The 20121-nt window shown below is 39.9% G+C and overlaps 2 non-coding genes across 2 annotated transcripts; one reads left to right on the top strand and one right to left on the bottom strand.

Annotated features, from left to right (window-relative positions):
* The first annotated feature begins 915 nt into the window (after positions 1-915).
* trnar-acg (transfer RNA arginine (anticodon ACG)) lies at positions 916-988 on the top strand. The gene has a single exon. It is a non-coding gene; the product is annotated as a tRNA-Arg (tRNA).
* Positions 989-2733: 1745 nt separating this feature from the next.
* On the bottom strand, positions 2734-2815 carry trnal-aag (transfer RNA leucine (anticodon AAG)). Its single transcript has one exon. It is a non-coding gene; the product is annotated as a tRNA-Leu (tRNA).
* Positions 2816-20121: the final 17306 nt, after the last annotated feature.

The following is a 20121-nucleotide window of genomic DNA, read 5'->3' as shown; positions in this document are numbered from 1 at the left end:
GGGGGAGACAGGGAGAGAGAGGGGGGAGAGAGAGACAGAGGGAGAGAGAGAGAGAGAGACAGAGAGAGAGAGAGGATCAAACTGATCTCAAACTTGACTTCAAAATTCTCTGATTATAATCATTTGTACTCCTTGATAGATTCATCACTACAGTGTCATAGAGGGTCCATTACTATTGCAGTATATTAAAGAATATAAGAACGAGGTTACCATCCATGGAAATATAATATTTCATGTATTGCAGTATATTTTCAAAGATATAACACTTTAATTTTTTTAATAAGAGAGACTTTAATGTGAGACTTTAATGTCTGTCTTTGATCTCTAACTCTGACTCTGATGTCATTGGTGGTGACTGAACTCTACCCCCTGACAGACTGAAGGCTCCTATTGGTGATGTCATCATAAATACATGAAGGTCTTGTTTCAATGGTAGAACATTAAAGCTCATCTTAGTAAAACAATCAAGTTACCTGAACTAAGTTCTTGAAAAAATGACTGTCACTGACTTAAATAAATCAAATCTACTTCAAAGTTCCTTCTGTTGTCATAAGTCAGCCATTTTAAGTGTACTTGTAGTTCCAGAACATTCCAAGAGGAGATGATATGAATCCATTTTGTTAGATGAACTCTGTTCCTCTGCTTTGATGTTGGTGGACCGAGGGGAGTTTGCCTGAACCTGCTTGGACCTGCTGGCTCCTGCTCAGTCCCTCACTCAGCCTCACTCAGCCTCAGCAGCACGGCTCCACTGAGGACTGATTCAGGTTCCTAGCAACCAAATAGGAGGAGAGCTGAACCTTCTTGCTGTGAGGCCACAGTGCTGACCACTGCACCATTGTGTCCCCTGAAAATGCCACCACCTTGTTGGGCTTTTCTATAAAAGCAAGCACACATGAACATAGCAGCTTCTTCACAGGGCTGGTGGCGCAATGGACAACGCGTCTGACTACGGATCAGAAGATTCTAGGTTCAACTCCTGGCCAGCTCGCTTTGAACTTTATACTGAGAAGATGAAGTGAGAACCACTGATCAAAGTCACTGAAGTCCTCCCAGGTTTCCTCCTTGTCTGCTGGAAACATGAACACATGAATGATCCTGCTACCTCTCATGTTAAGCTGCACTTGACAGTGACAGCAGGAGAACAAAAATCCCAGTGTGTCATCAACATTTCCTGTCAAATCAATGATAGAAGCTGTTGAATTTCTGGATCAGAACAAGGAGAAAGGAGCCCCAATGAAAGAGTGATGGTTCTTGATTCTGATTTTGTTCTTCACTCCTACACCAGAGAGTGAAAGTGTGGGCTGGCTGGGAGCAACTGCCTGCTTCAGAGTGGGAGGAGCCTCAGGACTTTCCAGTGAGAGCTGCAAACTTCCACCAGCGCCCAGTGCCAGCAGGTCTTCATGATGGAGCTGAGAAGAGCACAACAACACCAGAGCACTGGAGAGGAGCACAACACTTCTTTGCTTCCTGGCCTCTCTCATGTCTGTCTGTCCATCTGGAGCTGGGGGGAGGAGCTTCACATGTTTTTTCTTTTTTAAAAAAGGGAATGTCATGACTTCCTCTGTATGTTAGAATATGAACTACTAAAAATGTTCATCTCCAGTTTAAAGTTAGAATTAAATTTAAAGTAGAAAACTCTTCCCTCTTCAATCCTGTCACTCAGTGTTGTAAACTGTTTCAAACAAATTCTACTGTTCAACAGTTCAAGTGTTTCTAATGAAGCTGAATGTTCTCCTCTACTTTCCTCAGTTGGGTTTCTTTCATGTCCTCCTGAGATCAAAGACAGAATTCTAGTTACTGTCAAAGCCCTGATGACATCATCAGGAATTCTGACCTGTCCAGGGTGAACCCTGCCTCTTGAACAATGTCACCTGGGATCGCCCCCCCCCCCCCCCCCCCCACCCATGACCCTTAAAGGATAAGAATAGAAAGTGGATGGAGGGATGGACTCAACACTGAAATCAGCTGATCTGATCCACATTCTAATGTTTCCTGTCCCTCTTTAGGAGTCAATGAGAATAGTAGTGTATATAATAATGTATATCCAACCTTGTAGTATCTTTCCAAAGCTTTTAGTATTTCTTCTTGTTTCTACTTGTAGTTTTAGTGTCTGGATCTTTTCTTTTGATGTCCTGCTGTCTGCTCTTTGCTTTTGGAGCTTCCTTCAACAACTACCAGGCCTCCTGGGTACTGTAGGAAACATGGTCAAGTTCTTCTGACTTCTCCAGGAACGTCCTGCTCACATTGGTCTGTCTTCATTTTGACTCCTCCCACTGCCACAATGACCAGCCTTTATACTCTTGGTGACTGGGGCCCTGGTTGCTGCAGGCCTCAACACCAGCCTGTGGTTGTGAGCAGGGCAGAACAGAACTGACAGTATCTCCCATGCAGGACCTGGGTCAGCGCCTGGTGCCAGCTTGGGCACCACTTTAACCTGGACCCCTGGAAGATCTTCTCCAGGAACTCGCCTTTTTCGGTCGAAACAGCGTGAAACTTCAAGTAAAGAATTAAAATGATTTCATTCACAATGAAGCCTCTGTCAAAAAACAAAGGAACAACTGACTACCTCCCCATTGACTTCACCCTGATAACATGGTAGTCAGAGTAGTGATGCTCAGGTCTGTGGACTCAGAGGAGGGTTCTTCTTTTGGTCACAGGTTTGAAGACCTCAGTGGAAGAGAGAGGAGAGGCAGTAAGAGACCTGCCACACCTCTCCAGTGACCTGGGACATCATGGCAGTGGTGGGATTTGAACCCACGCCTCCTCAGAGACTGGAGCCTTAATCCAGCGCCTTAGACCGCTCGGCCACACTACCTCACTGAGCTGTTCTCTGAGTTGGTCTGCTAAAGGCATGTTGAAGAGGAAGTAACATCATGATATAAAACTTATTCTGAAGGGGGACTCCTTTCCTCCCACGGTCACAGGAAGTGACGACAGCGCCGCTAGAAGCAGGAAAGAAATGGTAAAAGGACTCAGTTTGTACAGAGCCTTTCTACCTCAGCAGCCCTCAAGGAGCTGAACAATGTCCTCTCATTCACACACACTCACACACTGATGCTGAAGGCTGCCATGCAAGGAGCCAACCTACTCATCAGAAGTATTGAGGGGTTCAGTATCTCACTCAAGGACACTTTGACATGGTCACTGGAGAAAGTGAGGATCAAACCAGCCACCCTTTGGTTGCCAGACGGCCACGCCACTCCTGAGTCATGTGACCTGGATAAGATGGTGAACTACAGCTGATCGCCATGCTAGCAAACCCCTTTTGTTTGGTTTGGTTGTTGTTTAGTGACTGTGGATGAATACACAGGAGAAGTTGAGCATAAATTTGTGTTCCCTGTTCACTTGAATATATGCAGGAGTGTGAGGTGGAAATACTACTTGGAGGAGAATGAGAGTTCAGTCTCAGCGCTATGACCTGTGCTGACACTAAAACATGTCAGCCCACAGAACAAAGATGGCAGTCCTCTGGGAAAGCAGGTACACCACACATACATGAAGAAACCCTACAGGAAACAAATATGTTGCCAGAGACTTTTACTCTGTTTTTGTTGTTTACCAAAGTACAGGATTGGAGGGAGACTGATGGTCGCTGTTTGGGTTTTTGGAAAACAAGGAGGCTGTGGGTTCAAGCTGGATTCTCAGAGACTATTTCCCCAACCTCTACATTGGCATCTACACTGTCATCCAGTCACGTGACTGAAGTCATCCAGTCACGTGACTGAAGTCATCCAGTCACGTGACTGAAGTCATCCAGTCACGTGACTGAAGTCATCCAGTCACGTGACTGAAGTCATCCAGTCACGTGACTGAAGTCATCCAGTCACGTGATTGAAGTCATCCAGTCATGTCAGTGATGTCACTTGGCAGGACTCTCACTGCCATCACATTCCAGAAAAGAATCCAGACTCCACATGTGGCTCCATGATAACTGATGGACCTCTGGTTGGAGGCTGGACGATGATGTTTGGACTGGAAGGAAAACTCCTTGTCCAAATTCCATTGTGTTCAAGTTTAAAGTCCCACAATAAGAAGTAGCTGAATCTGACAGGTGAAGGTTTGGAACTACAAGATGGTGATGTTTTCTTGACTTGATGCTCTGACTGTCAGGGTGGATGACAGCTTCTTCTGCTGCTGCATCTGAGTGGCTATGATTGGAGGTTTTACCCTCCAAGGTTGTTTGGTTCCAGGGGAAATTCTAAAATTCCAGTCCCCAACCTTGGCTGTTCTGAAACTCTTCTCCTGAATCACTCCTGAGCTGCAGCAAGAACAAATACCAGTGCCAACCAGATCAACTTCATGGCTGCTAACAGCCTCAGACACTTGATTTCCATCAATCTGGAGCCAAGAAGGCCCTCACCTGTGGTTCTCCTCCAGGAGGGTCCAGGTTCTGCCATTGTGGTTCCTTGTGCCACTGCCAGAGAGCCTCAGCTGCACACTGCAACATTTCAACAGGAGATTGACATTCCTTCAAATGTCCTGACATCTGATTCCAATGGTTCTGTTCCATCTTTATATTTTAAATCAATCACACAATGAAAGCTGCCTCAGCTGGTTTAAGAGAGAGAACAAGCTAAGAGATCTGAAACCAGTAAAATATGCTTTTCTGTGTGCAAACTAGTGAGGGGCATGGAAGGATATTTTACCACCAATACAGAACCCAGACTTTAGTCATGTGATGAGATGGAGTCTCTGATAATGAAGTTAATGGACAAAATGTGACTTGAAAGAAAACACATTTCTTCAGCAGACTTTGATCCAACATTGAAGTTAGATTTTGGTGGCTGCTCCATGTTGGAGGAAACCAGGCGATGTTGGACCGTCACAGGGAAGCTCCTTTGCCTCCTCTGCTGCCAGTTCAACCACTCACTCCCCTCAGTGGAGAGCAGCTTCAACTGGGTTTGGAATTTACCATTGTGGATGCATAGGAATGTGGAGAAAATGTCCTTTGTCAGAAGTGGGATTTGAACCCACGCCTCCAGAAGAGACTGCGACCTGAACGCAGCGCCTTAGACCGCTCAGCCATCCAGACAGACACTTAGATGCAGACTGAATTAATTCATTGACAAAGTAGAATTTTTTCCACAGGAGCTACTGGCTCCTTATTTGTTGCATTTATTGTTAACATTAAACACACAGTCTGAGTTCATGGCAGTAAGAAATGATTTTCATTTTTCTAAAGGACAAGAAATGAACCAGAACATTTGAACCACATAACATCTCTTGATCAGTTTATTACATGGGACACATTCCAGACAGGAAGGTCCCACCAAGACTTGAACTGGGATCACTGGATCCAGAGTTCTCTCCCTTCCACCCTGGAACCAAACACAAGGAGGAGGTTCCTCTAAATACAACTTGACATCACCTGCAATCAACCTGTTGCTATGTGGAGGTTCATCTTGCTCTTGTTCCAGACTACATTGGCAAAAGGATCATGAACCACAAGGAAATCATGGAACTCCAGATTGATTCAGGACTTTCTAACTCCATCGTATGACCTGGGAGCAAAGACTGGCCAGGCCTTCCTTAATTTATCAGTTAATTACTGCTTCAACAAACATGCCACTTAATTAAGTTACCAGAATTTCTCTCATTGAAAAACCCACCAGCCTGATTTCTTGACATGACATGAAAAATTCTCCAAGAACCCACAGTTGGGTGGAAAGATACCAGGTTAACCAGGAGGAGTCTGTGCTGACTGTGGTGATCCATGAGATCAAGGAGGACAGAGGAAAGAAGGATCCTGTTGGAGATCTCCTCCCTTCTTCCTCCACTTCACTACTACTTGGATGTCAGGAATATGAGGTACTTTACTCAAATGAGGTATTAGGAGTTTCCTGTTTGACAAGAAGGAAGTCAGAGGTTCATCCCTCACTTGTTGGTAGTGCCCTCAACCTGCTGAGAGCATCACTTAGTTCTCTACAGAGAAACATGGCAGCTCTGCTGAAGGCTGCAGGAAACCTGCTGGAACGGAGACTTGGACTCAGGTCACTGGATTCAAAGTCCAGGGTGCCAACAGGTCCACCAGGGCATCTGTGCTTTACTTACCGTGTAAAAAGGACCACAGTGGTCGTCTGGTTTTAATTTAACAAACAAATACGGTTGAAAACTTTGAGACAGAGACACAGGGCTCTTATTTGAAGGGCCATGGGATGGGAAATATCCCAGACCTCTGAGATCAGAGCGCTCACTTTGATCTCAGGGTGCGGACTTTGGGGGTCCTTCCTTTGGTCTTCAAATACTTGTGTTTTTATTGGCAGAACTTTCAACTTGCATGCAAAAAGAGAATCACAGTCAATGTAAACCCAGCAGACAGTGTTTATTTCTAATAAATCAGACAATCGCACAAATGAGAATGAAAGGAAAAAACAATAAAATGTTTTAAAGTCCTTCTCCACTCTAAAGCTTTTTAAAGTTCATTTGAAGGTTCAAAGGTGGAGGTGAGGAGGTCACCCTGATCCTGCCTGTCGTCACTGCCGGGATTCTTTCTTCTGGTGCTGTGGTTCTTCTGATGAAGGGGGCGTGATGTTTGCTGTCTCAGGCTCCACCAAATGTCCTCTTTAGGACGCCACAATGTGGCCTCTTCACTGCTCCATCTTCCCTGCATCGGAGACACCAGGGTTCCTCCTGGTGCCGACCCCATCGTCCTTCTACCCAATGGTGCGGCCATGGATCCTCAGAGGAGGCTGGGATCCTTCTTCTCATCAGAGCCACAGTTTTTCCTGGAGGGAACAACAGGAGCTTTGTTGTAATGTTTTGCTCGGTGTTTCCTGCTCAGAGCGTCAGGATCTGTGACGCCATCTTGTGGTAGGGGGTCATCATCTTGTTGCGTGGTAGTGGATTCATTGATCTGCTGTTTCAACACATTCAAGTTCATTATCCTACAAGTCAAAGTACATTTGGTGTGGAGTTTTAGTTTCTGGCCTCAATCATAACGTGTGCCTTTCTTCTTCATGAACATTTCTCAGCTTTGTAAGTTTATTCTAGTTTTTCTTCCTCACTTTTCTATTCCATTGTTGAAGATTCTACTGCAGGTTGGAGTTCCCTGTTGACTGAAGCAGAAACAGGAACAACAAGCTGGAGGCTGTCAGAGCTCCAAGTTGGGGGCTGATATTAAAGTAGGAGATGAACACATCCAGGTTAGCATCCCTCTCAGAAGCTGCTACTTTAGCTCTTCAGAATACAGCAGCCTAGCATAGCTTCATCTGGCCAGTTAGTGGCCCACTTTGATGTCTGGGATATCAGGTTCAAGGTTCTTCACAGCTCTGAATGAAGGCTTTCTAAAGAGTTAACCAGTACTCCAGTTGTAAAAAACAATCAGGGGGATGGTAGATTTTGATGTTTAGGAACAGATCATTTGTGCTGATGACAGCGCATCAGGTGAGAGACCAACAGTGTACCCTTACTCCTCCAAAACAACAGGCATGCTATGGATATGACCTGTCTGCTACTCCTGTCATTGATCTTGACCAAGCCCCCAGGCTGACACTGCTACCACTGCTCCTACATAGTTAGAGTCAAATGCAGAGGACATTTTCCCACCGGGTGCAAGTGAAACTTCATACTCATGCTACCTACAAATCTGGGAATTCATCTATATTTTGAAACAAAACGTTCTCAAGTCAAGTCCATTTTAATTAAAGTGCAAGAGCAAAAGAATGAAACAAATGTACTGTGTCAGGATAGCGCTACACTCCCCACCATGAGGGGCAGTATGGCAGACGATAGTGAGTGGTCACCTAGAAATAGACCTGGTCCGACCCTTCTCCGTCCTTTCCACTTCCTCTCCCTCCTTTACGGAGCCGACAGCCGTGCGTGGTGGCGTCTCACTGGTCAGCAGATCGGTTACAAACAAAGGTACCTCAAAACCTCAAAATAATGCTATAGTGATGTCGGAAGAATTGCTAATGAACTCAAAATAATGCTAACAGTAATATAGTGAAAGTTTCGAATAACCTCAAAGTAATGCAACAGTCATGTAGTAAGAGTTGCTTCGAACCTCAAAATAATGCGACAGTGATGTTGGAAACATTGCCAATGATCTAAAAATGATGCGACAGTGATGGAGTAAGAATTGCTAATAAACTCAAAATGATGCTAACAGTAATGGAGTGACAGTTGCTATAAACTCAGTGATGCTTTCAGTAAAGAAGTGAAAGGTTCGAATAACCTCAAAGTGATGCTGACAGTCATGTAGTAAGAGTTGCTACGAACCTCAAAATAATGCGACAGTGATGTCGGAAGAATTCCTAATGATCTCAAAATGATGCGACAGTGATGTCATAAGAATTGCTAATGAACTCAAAATGATGCTAACAGTAATGTAGTGATAGTTGCTAATAAACTCAAAGTGATGCTGACACTAATGTAGTAAGAGTTGCTACCAACCTCAAAATAATGCAACAGTGATGTCAGAAGAATTGCTAATGAATTCAAAATGATGCTAACAGTAATGTAGTGATAGTTGCTATAAACTCAGTGATTCTTTCAGGAATGAAGTGAAAGTTTCGAACAACCTCAAAGTGATGCTGATAGTCATGTAGTAAGAGTTGCTACGAACCTCCAAAAAATGCGACAGTGATGTCGGAAGAATTGCAAATGATCTCAAAATGATGTGACAGTGATGGAGTCAGAATTGCTAATGAACTCAAGATGATGCTAACAGTAATGTAGTGATAGTTGCTAATAAACTCAGTGAGGCTTACAGTTATGTAGTAAGAGTTTCGAACAATTTCAAATGATGCTGAAAGTCATGTAGTAAAAGTTGCTACGAACCTCAAAATATTGCGACAGTGATGTCGTAAGAATAGCTAATGAACTCAAAATGATGCTAACAGTAATGTAGTGGTAGTTGCTAATCAAGTCAGTGATGCTAACAGTAATGTAGTAAGTGTTTCAAATAACCTCAAAGTGATGCTGACAGTCATGTAGTAAGAGTTGCTACGAACCTCAAAATAATGCGACAGTGATGTCGGAAGAATTGCTAAAGATCTCAAAATGATGCGACAGTGAGTTCAGAAGAATTGGTAATGATCTCAAAGTGATGCTAACAGTAATGGAGTGAACGTTTCGAATAACCTCAAAGTCATGCTGACAGTCATGTACTAAGAGTTGCTACAAATCCCAAAATAATGCGACAGTAATGTAGTAAAAGTTGCTACGAACCTCAACATATTGCGACAGTGATGTCGGAAGAATTGCTAATGATCTCAAAATGATGCGACAGTGATGTAATAAGAATTGCTCATGAACTCAAAATGATGCAAACAGTAATGTAGTAAGTGTTTCGAACAACCTCAAAGTGATGCTGACAGTCATGTAGTAAGAGTTGCTACGAACCTCAAAATAATGCGACAGTGATGTCGGAAGAATTGCTAAAGATCTCAAAATGATGCTAACAGTAATGGAGTGAACGTTTCGAATAACCTCAAAGTGATGCTGACAGTCTTGTACGAAGAGTTGCTACGAACCTCAAAATAATGCGACAGTAATGTAGTAAAAGTTGCTGCGAACCGCAAAATATTGCGACAGTGATGTCGGAAGAATTGCTAATGAACTCAAGATGATGCTAACAGTAATGGAGTGAACGTTTTGAATAACCTCAAAGTGATGCTGACAGTCTTGTACTAAGAGTTGCTACGAACCTCAAAATAATGTGACAGTGATGTCAGAAGAATTGCAAATGATCTCAAAATGATGCAACAGTAATGTAGTAAGAGTTGCTAATGAACTCAAAATGATGCTAACAGTAATGTAGTAAGTGTTTCAAATAACCTCAAAGTGATGCTAACAGTCATGTAGGAAGAGTTGCTACGAACCTCAAAATATTGCGACACTGATGTTGTAAAAATTGCTACTGAACTCAAAACGATGCTAACAGTAATGTAGTGATAGTTGCTAATCAACTCAGTGATGCTTACAGTCATGTAGTAAGTGTTTCGAAAAACCTCAAAGTGATGCTGAAAGTCATGTAGTAAGAGTTGCTACGAACCTCAAAATAATGCGACAGTGATGTCGGAAGAATTGCTAAAGATCTCAAAATGATGCGACAGTGATTTAGTAAGAATTACTAATGAACTCAAAATGATGCTAACAGTAATGGAGTGAACGTTTCGAACTACCTCAAAGTGATGCTGAAAGCCATGTAGTAAGAGTTGCTGCAAAACTTAAAATAATGGGACAGTGATGTCAGAAGAATTGCTAATGAGCTCAAAATGATGCTAACAGTAATGGAGTGAAAGTTTCGAATAACCTCAAAGTGATGCTGACGGTCATGTAGTAAGAGTTGCTACGAAACTCAATTTAATGCTACAGTGATGTCGTCAGTATTGCGAATAAACTCAAAATGATGCTAACAGTAATGGAGTGAAAGTTGCTAATAAACTCAAAGTGATGCTGACAGTAATGTAGTAAGAGTTGCTATGATTCTTTAAATAATGCAACAATAATGTAGTAAGAGTTGCAACGAACCTCAAAATAATGCGACATTGATGTGGGAAGAACTGCTAATGATCTCAAAATGATGCAACAGTGATGTAGGAAGAATTGCTATTGAACTCAAAACGATGCTCACAGTAACGTAATGATAGTTGCTTATCAACTCAGTGATGCTGACAGTGATGTAGTAAGTGTTTCGAAATACCTCAAAGTGATGCTGACAGTCATGTAGTAACAGTTGCTACGAACCTCAAAATAATGCGACATTAACGTAGTAATAGTTGCTACGAACCTCAAAATATTGCGACAGTGATGTCGGAAGAATTGCTAATGAACTCAAAATGATGCTAACAGTAATGTAGTGATAGTTGCTAATCAACTCAGTGATGCTTACAGTATTGTAGTCAGTGTTTCGAATAACCTGAAAGTGATGCTGAAAGTCATGTAGTAAGAGTTGCTATTGAACTCAATTTAATGCTACAGTGATGTCGTGAGAATTGCTCAACAACTCAAAGTCATGCTGACAGTAATGTAGTAAGAGTTGCTACGAACCTCAAAATAATGTGACAGTGATGTCAAAAGAATTTCTAATGATCTCAAAATAATGCGACAGTAATGTAGTAAAAGTTGCTACGAACCTCAAAATATTGCGACAGTGATGTCGGAAGAATTGCTAATGAACTCAAAATGATGCTTACAGTAATGTAGTGATAGTTGCTAATCAACTCACTGATGCTTACACTAATGTAGTAAGTGTTTCGAATAACCTCAAAGTGATGGTGAAAGTCATGTAGTAAGAGTTGCTAATGAACTCAATTTAATACTACAGTGATGTCAGAAGAATTGCTAAAGATCTCAAAATGATGCGACAGTGATTTAGTAAGAATTGCTAATGAACTCAAAATGATGCTAACAGTAATGGAGTGAAACTTTCGAATAACCTCAAAGTGATGCTGAAAGTCTTGTACTAAGAGTAGCTACGAACCTCAAAATAATGCGACAGTAATGTAGTAAAAGTTGCTACGAACCTCAAAATATTGCGACAGTGATGTCGGAAGAATTGCTAATGATCTGAAAATGATGCGACAGTGATGTAGTAAGAATTGCTAATGAACTCAAAATGATGCTAACAGTAATGGAGTGAAACTTTCGAATAACCTCAAAGTGATGCTGACAGTCATGTAGTAAGAATTGCTATGATTCTTTAAATAATGCAACAATAATGTAGTAAGAGTTGCAACGAACCTCAAAATAATGCGACATTGATGTGGGAAGAACTGCTAATGATCTCAAAATGATGCAACAGTGATGTAGGAAGAATTGCTAATGAACTCAAAATGATGCTAACAGTAATGGAGTGAAAGTTTCTAATTACCTCAAAGTGATGCTGACAGTCATGTGGTTTGATTTGCGGGTAAATTAAAAATGATGCTGACAGTCATGTCGTAAGAATTGCTATTGAACTCAAAACGATGCTCACAGTAACGTAATGATAGTTGCTTATCAACTCAGTGATGCTGACAGTGATGTAGTAAGTGTTTCGAAATACCTCAAAGTGATGCTGAAAGTCATGTAGTAACAGTTGCTACGAACCTCAAAATAATGCGACATTAACGTAGTAATAGTTGCTACGAACCTCAAAATATTGCGACAGTGATGTCGGAAGAATTGCTAATGAACTCAAAATGATGCTAACAGTAATGTAGTGATAGTTGCTAATCAACTCAGTGATGCTTACAGTATTGTAGTCAGTGTTTCGAATAACCTGAAAGTGATGCTGACAGTCATGTAGTAAGAGTTGCTATTGAACTCAATTTAATGCTACAGTGATGTCGTGAGAATTGCTCAACAACTCAAAGTCATGCTGACAGTAATTTAGTAAGAGTTGCTACGAACCTCAAAATAATGTGACAGTGATGTCAAAAGAATTTCTAATGATCTCAAAATGATGCGACAGTGATGTAGTAAGAATTGCTAATGAACTCAAAATGATGCTAACAGTAAAGGAGTGAAAGTTTCGAATAACCTCAAAGTGATGCTGACAGTCATGTAGTAAGAGTTGCTACGAACCTCAAAGTGATGCTGACAGTCATGTAGTAAGAGTTGCTACGAACCTCAAAATATTGCGACAGTGATGTCGGAAGAATTGCTAATGAACTCAAAATGATGCTAACAGTAATGTAGTGATAGTTGCTAATCAAGTCAGTGATGCTTACAGTAATGTAGTAAGTGTTTCGAACAACCTCAAAGTGATGGTGAAAGTCATGTAGTAAGAGTTGCTAATGAACTCAATTTAATACTACAGTGATGTCAGAAGAATTGCTAAAGATCTCAAAATGATGCGACAGTGATTTAGTAAGAATTGCTAACGAACTCAAAATGATGCTAACAGTAATGGAGTGAAACTTTCGAATAACCTCAAAGTGATGCTGAAAGTCTTGTACTAAGAGTAGCTACGAACCTCAAAATAATGCGACAGTAATGTAGTAAAAGTTGCTACGAACCTCAAAATATTGCGACAGTGATGTCGGAAGAATTGCTAATGATCTGAAAATGATGCGACAGTGATGTAGTAAGAATTGCTAATGAACTCAAAATGATGCTAACAGTAATGGAGTGAAACTTTCGAATAACCTCAAAGTGATGCTGACAGTCATGTAGTAAGAGTTGCTACGAACCTCAAAATAATGCGACAGTAATGTAGTAAAAATTGCTACGAACCTCAAAATATTTCGACAGTGATGTCGGAAGAATTGCTAATGAACTCAAAATGACGTTAAAAGTAATGTAGTGATAGTTGCTAATCAAGTCAGTGTTGCTTACAGTAATGTAGTAAGTGTTTCGAATAACCTCAAAGTAATGCTGACAGTCATGTAGTAAGAGTTGCTACGAACCTCAATATAATGCAACAGTAATGTAGTAAAAGTTGCTACGAACCTCAAAATATTGCGACAGTGATGTCGGAAGAATTGCGGATGAACTTAAAGTGATGCTAACAGTAATGTAGTGATAGTTGCAAAGCAACTCAGTGATGCTTACAGTAATGTAGTAAGTGTTTCGAATAACCTCAAAGTGATGGTGACAGTCATGTAGGAAGAGTTGCTACAAACCTCAAAATAATGCGACAGTGATGTCAGAAGAAATGCTAAAGATCTCAAAATGATGCGACAGTTATTTAGTAAGAATTGCACATGAACTCAAAATTATGCTAACAGCAATGGAGTGAAAGTTTCGAATAACCTCAAAGTCATGCTGACAGTCATGTAGTAAGAGTTGCTACGAACCTCAAAATAATGTGACAGTAATTTTGTAAAAGTTGCTACGAACCTCAAAATATTGCGACAGTGATGTCGGAAGAATTGCTAATGAACTCAAAATGATGCTAACAGTAATGTAGTGATAGTTGCTAATCAAGTCAATGATGCTTACAGTAATGTAGTAAGCTTTTCGAATAACCTCAAAGTGATGCTGACAGTCATGTAGTAAGAGTTGCTACGAACCTAAAAATATTGCGACAGTGATGTCGGAAGAATTGCTAATGATCTCAAAATGATGCGACTGTGATTTAGTAAGAATTGCTAATGAACTCAAAATGATGCTAACAGTAATGGAGTGAAAGTTTCGAATAACCTCAAAGTGATGCTGACAGTCTTGTACGAAGAGTTGCTACAACCTCAAAATAATGCGACAGTGATGTCGGAAGAATTGCTAATGATCTCAAAATGATGCGACTGTGATTTAGTAAGAATTGCTAATGAACTCAAAATGATGCTAACAGTAATGGAGTGAAACTTTCGAATAACCTCAAAGTGATACTGACAGTCATGTAGTAAGTGTTGCTACGAACCTCAAAATAATGCGACAGTAATGTAGTAAAAGTTGCTGCGAACCGCAAAATATTGCGACAGTGATGTCGGAAGAATTGCTAATGAACTCAAGATGATGCTAACAGTAATGTAGTGATAGTTGCTAAGAAACTCATTGATGCTTACAGTAATGTAGTAAGTGTTTCGAACAACCTCAAAGTGATGCTGACAGTCATTTAGTAAGAGTTGCTAATGAACTTAATTCAATGCTACAGTGATGTCGTGAGAATTGCTCTATAACTCAAAATGATGCTAACAGTAATGTAGTGATAGTTGCTAAGCAACTCAAAGTGATGCTTACAGTCATGTAGTAAGAGTTGCTACGAACGTCAATATAATGCAACAGTAATGTAGTAAAAGTTGCTACGAACCTCAAAATATTGCGACAGTGATGTCGGAAGAATTGCTAATGATCTCAAAATGATGCGACTGTGATTTAGTAAGAATTGCTAATGAACTCAAAATGATGCTAACAGTAATGGAGTGAAACTTTCGAATAACCTCAAAGTGATACTGACAGTCATGTAGTAAGTGTTGCTACGAACCTCAAAATAATGCGACAGTAATGTAGTAAAAGTTGCTGCGAACCGCAAAATATTGCGACAGTGATGTCGGAAGAATTGCTAATGAACTCAAGATGATGCTAACAGTAATGTAGTGATAGTTGCTAAGAAACTCATTGATGCTTACAGTAATGTAGTAAGTGTTTCGAACAACCTCAAAGTGATGCTGACAGTCATTTAGTAAGAGTTGCTAATGAACTCAATTTAATGCTACAGTGATGTCGTGAGAATTGCTCTATAACTCAAAATGATGCTAACAGTAATGTAGTGATAGTTGCTAAGCAACTCAAAGTGATGCTTACAGTCATGTAGTAAGAGTTGCTACGAACGTCAATATAATGCAACAGTAATGTAGTAAAAGTTGCTACGAACCTCAAAATATTGCGACAGTGATGTCGGAAGAATTGCTAATGAACTTAAAATGATGCTAACAGTAATGTAGTGATAGTTGCTAATCAAGTCAGTGATGCTTACAGTAATGTAGTAAGTGTTTCGAATAACCTCAAAGTGATGGTGACAGTCATGTAGGAAGAGTTGCTACAAACCTCAAAATAATGCGACAGTGATGTCAGAAGAATTGCTAATGATCTCAAAATGATGCGACAGTGATTTAGTAAGAATTGCACATGAACTCAAAATGATGCTAACAGTAATGGAGTGAACATTTCGAATAACCTCAAAGTGATGCTGACAGTCTTGTACTAAGAGTTTCTACGAACCTCAAAATAATGTGACAGTAATTTAGTAAAAGTTGCTACGAACCTCAAAATATTGCGACAGTGATGTCGGAAGAATTGCTAATGAACTCAAAATGATGCTAACAGTAATGGAGTGATAGTTGCTAATCAACTCAGTGATGCTGACAGTCATGTAGTAAGAGTTGCTACGAACCTCAAAATATTGCGACAGTGATGTCGGAAGAATTGCTAATGAACTCAAGATGATGCTAACAGTAATGTAGTGATAGTTGCTAAGAAACTCATTGATGCTTACAGTAATGTAGTCAGAGTTTCGAACAACCTCAAAGTGATGCTGACAGTCATTTAGTAAGAGTTGCTAATGAACTCAATTTAATGCTACAGTGATGTCGTGAGAATTGCTCTATAACTCAAAATGATGCTAACAGTAATGTACTGATAGTTGCTAAGAAACTCAAAGTGATGTTGACAGTAATGTAGTAAGAGTCGCTACGAACCTTTAAATAATGCAACAGTAATGTAGTAAGAGTTGCTACGAACCTCAAAATATTGCGACAGTGATGTCGGAAGAATTGCTAATGAACTCAAAATGATGCTAACAGTAATGGAGTGAAACTTTCGAATAACCTCAAAGTGATACTGACAGTCATGTAGTAAGTCTTGCTACGAACCTCAAAATAGTGCGACAGTAATGTAGTAAAAGTTGCTGCGAACCGAAAAATATTGCGACAGTGATGTCGGAAGAATTGCTAATGAACTCAAGATGATGCTAACAGTAATGTAGTGATAGTTGCTAAGAAACTCATTGATGCTTACAGTAATGTAGTCAGAGTTTCGAACAACCTCAAAGTGATGCTGACAGTCATTTAGTAAGAGTTGCTAATGAACTCAATTTAATGCTACAGTGATGTCGTGAGAATTGCTCTATAACTCAAAATGATGCTAACAGTAATGTAGTGATAGTTGCTAAGAAACTCAAAGTGATGCTGACAGTAATGTAGTAAGAGTTGCTACGAACCTTTAAATAATGCAACAGTAATGTAGTAAGAGTTGCTACGAACCTCAAAATATTGGGACAGTGATGTCAGAAGAATTGCTAATGATCTCAAAATGATGCAACAGTGATGTCGGAAGAATTGCTAATGAACTCAAAATGATGCTAAAAGTAATGTAGTGATAGTTGCTACTAAACTCAAAGTGATGCTGACAGTAATGTAGTAAGAGTTGCTACGAACCTGAAAATAATGCAACAATAATGTAGTAAGAGTTGCTACGAACCTCAAATGATTGTGACAGTGATGTCAGAAGAATTGCTAATGACCTCCAAATGATGCGACAGTGATTTAGTAAGAATTGCTAATGAACTCAAAATGATGCTAACAGTAATGGAGTGAACGTTTCGAATAACCTCAAAGTGATGCTGACAGTCATGTACTAAGAGTTGCTACGAACCTCAAAATAATGCAACATTAATGTAGTAAAAGTTGCTACGAACCTCAAAATATTGCGACAGTGATGTCGGAAGAATTGCTAATGATCTCAAAATGATGCGACAGTGATGTAGTAAGAATTGCTAATGAACTCAAAATGATGCGACAGTGATGTAGTAAGAATTGCTAATGAACTCAAAATGATGCTAACAGTAATGGAGTGAAACTTTCGAATAACCTAAAAGTGATGCTGACAGTCATGTAGTAAGTGTTGCAACAAACCTCAAAATAATGCGACAGTGATGTCGGAAGAATTGCTAATATACTCAAGATGATGCTAACAGCAATGTAGTGATAGTTGCTAAGAAACTCAGTGATGCTTACAGCAATGTAGTAAGAGTTTCGAACGACCTCAAAGTGATGCTGACAGTCATTTAGTAAGAGTTGCTAATGAACTCAATTCAATGCTACAGTGATGTCGTGAGAATATCTCAACAACTCAAAATGATGCTAACAGTAATGTAGTGATAGTTGCTAATAAACTCAAAGTGATGCTGACAGTAATGTAGTAAGAGTTGCTACGAACCTTAAAATAATGCAACAATAATGGAGTAAGAGTTGCTACGAACCTCAAAATATTGCGACAGTGATGTCGGAAGAATTGCTAATGATCTCAAAATGATGCGACAGTGATGTAGTAAGAATTGCTAATGAACTCAAAATGATGCCAAAAGTAATGGAGTGAAACTTTCGAATAACCTCAAAGTGATGCTTACAGTCATGTAGTAAGTGTTGCTACGACCCTCAAAATAATGCGACAGTAATGTAGTAAAAGTTGCTACGAACCTCAAAATATTGCGACAGTTATGTCGGAAGAATTGCTAATGAGCTCAAAATGATCCTAACAGTAATGTAGTGATAGTTGCTAATCAACTCAGTGATGCTTACAGTAATGTAGTAAGTGTTTCGAACAACCTCAAAGTGATTGTGACAGTCATGTCGTAAGAGTTGCTACGAACCTCAAAATAATGCGACAGTAATGTAGAAAAAGTTGCAACGAACCTCAAAATATTGCGACAGTGATGTCGGAAGAATTGCTAATGAACTCAAGATGATGCTCACAGTAATGGAGTGAAACTTTCGAATAACCTCAAAGTGATGCTGTCATTTAGTAAGAGTTGCAAATGAACTCAATTTAATGCTACAATGATGTCGTGAGAATTGCTCATGAACTCAAAATGATGCTAACAGTAATGTAGTGATAGTTTCTAATATACTCAAAGTGATGCTGACAGTAATGTAGTAAGAGTTGCTACGAACCTTAAAATAATGCAAAAATAATGTAGTAAGAGTTGCTACCAACCTCAAAATAATGTGAGAGTGATGTCAGAAGAATTGCAAATGATCTCAAAATGATGCGACAGTGATTTAGTAAGAATTGCAAATGAACTCAAAATGATGCTAACAGTCATGGAGTGATAGTTGCTAATCAACTCAGTGATGCTTAAAGTAATGTAGTAAGTGTTTCGAATAACCTCAAAGTGATGCTGACAGTCATGTAGTAAGAGTTGCTACGGACCTCAATATAATGCGACAGTAATGTAGTAAAAGTCGCGACGAACCTCAAAATATTGCGACAGTGATGTCGGAAGAACTGCTAATGAACTCAAAATGATGCTAACAGTAATGTAGTGATAGTTGCTAATCAACTCAGTGATGCTTACAGTCATGTAGTAAGTGTTTCGAAAAACCTCAAAGTGATGCTGACAGTCATGTAGTAAGAGTTGCTACGAACCTCAATATAATGCGACAGTAATGAAGTAAAAGTCGCTACGAACCTCAAAATATTGCGACAGTGATGTCGGAAGAATTGCAAATGAACTTAAAATGATGCTGACAGTAATGTAGTGGTAGTTGCTAATCAACTCAGTGATGCTTACAGTAATGTAGTAAGTGTTTCGAATAACCTCAAAGTGATGGTGACAGTCATGTAGGAAGAGTTGCTACGAACCTCAAAATAATGCGACAGTGATGTCAGAAGAATTGCTAAAGATCTAAAAATGATGCGACAGTGATTTAGTGAGAATTGCTCATGAACTCAAAATGATGCTAACAGTAATGTAGTAAGTGTTTCGAATAACCTCAAAGTGATGGTGACAGTCTTGTACTAAGAGTTGCTACGGACCTCAAAATAATGCGACAGTGATGTCGGAAGAATTGCTAATGATCTCAAAATGATGCGACAGTGATGTAATAAGAATTGCTCATGAACTCAAAATGATGCAAACAGTAATGTAGTAAGTGTTTCGAACAACCTCAAAGTGATGCTGACAGTCATGTAGTAAGAGTTGCTACGAACCTCAAAATAATGCGACAGTGATGTCGGAAGAATTGCTAAAGATCTCAAAATGATGCTAACAGTAATGGAGTGAACGTTTCGAATAACCTCAAAGTGATGCTGACAGTCATGTACTAAGAGTTGCTACGAATCTCAAAATAATGCGACAGTAATGTAGTAAAAGTTGCTACGAACCTCAAAATATTGCGACAGTGATGTCGGAAGAATTGCTAATGATCTCAAAATGATGCGAAAGTGATGTAGTAAGAATTGCTAATGAACTCAAAATGATGCTAACAGTAATGGAGTGAAACTTTCGAATAACCTCAAAGTGATGCTTACAGTCATGTAGTAAGTGTTGCTACGACCCTCAAAATAATGCGACAGTAATGTAGTAAAAGTTGCTACGAACCTCAAAATATTGCGACAGTGATGTCGGAAGAATTGCTAATGAACTCAAGATGATGCTAACAGTATTGTAGTGATAGTTGTTCAGAAACTCAGTGATGCTTACAGTAATGTAGTAAGAGTTTCGAACAACCTCAAAGTGATGCTGACAGTCATTTAGTAAGAGTTGCTCATGAACTCAATTTAATGCTACAGTGATGTCGTGAGAATTGCTCAAAAACTCAAAATGATGCCAACAGTAATGGAGTGAAACTTTCGAATAACCTCAAAGTGATGCTGACAGTCATGTAGTAAGAGTTGCTACGAACCTCAAAATAATGCGACAGTGATGTCAGAAGAATTGCTAAAGATCTCAAAATGATGCTAACAGTAATGGAG

The sequence above is a fragment of the Aulostomus chinensis genome, chromosome 1 (genome assembly GCF_037954235.1).
Source record: "Aulostomus chinensis isolate RoL2024-O1b breed Wild chromosome 1, RoL_Achi_v1.0, whole genome shotgun sequence".
NCBI lineage: Eukaryota > Metazoa > Chordata > Actinopteri > Syngnathiformes > Aulostomidae > Aulostomus > Aulostomus chinensis.
This window is presented reverse-complemented; position numbering and strand designations above follow the sequence as displayed.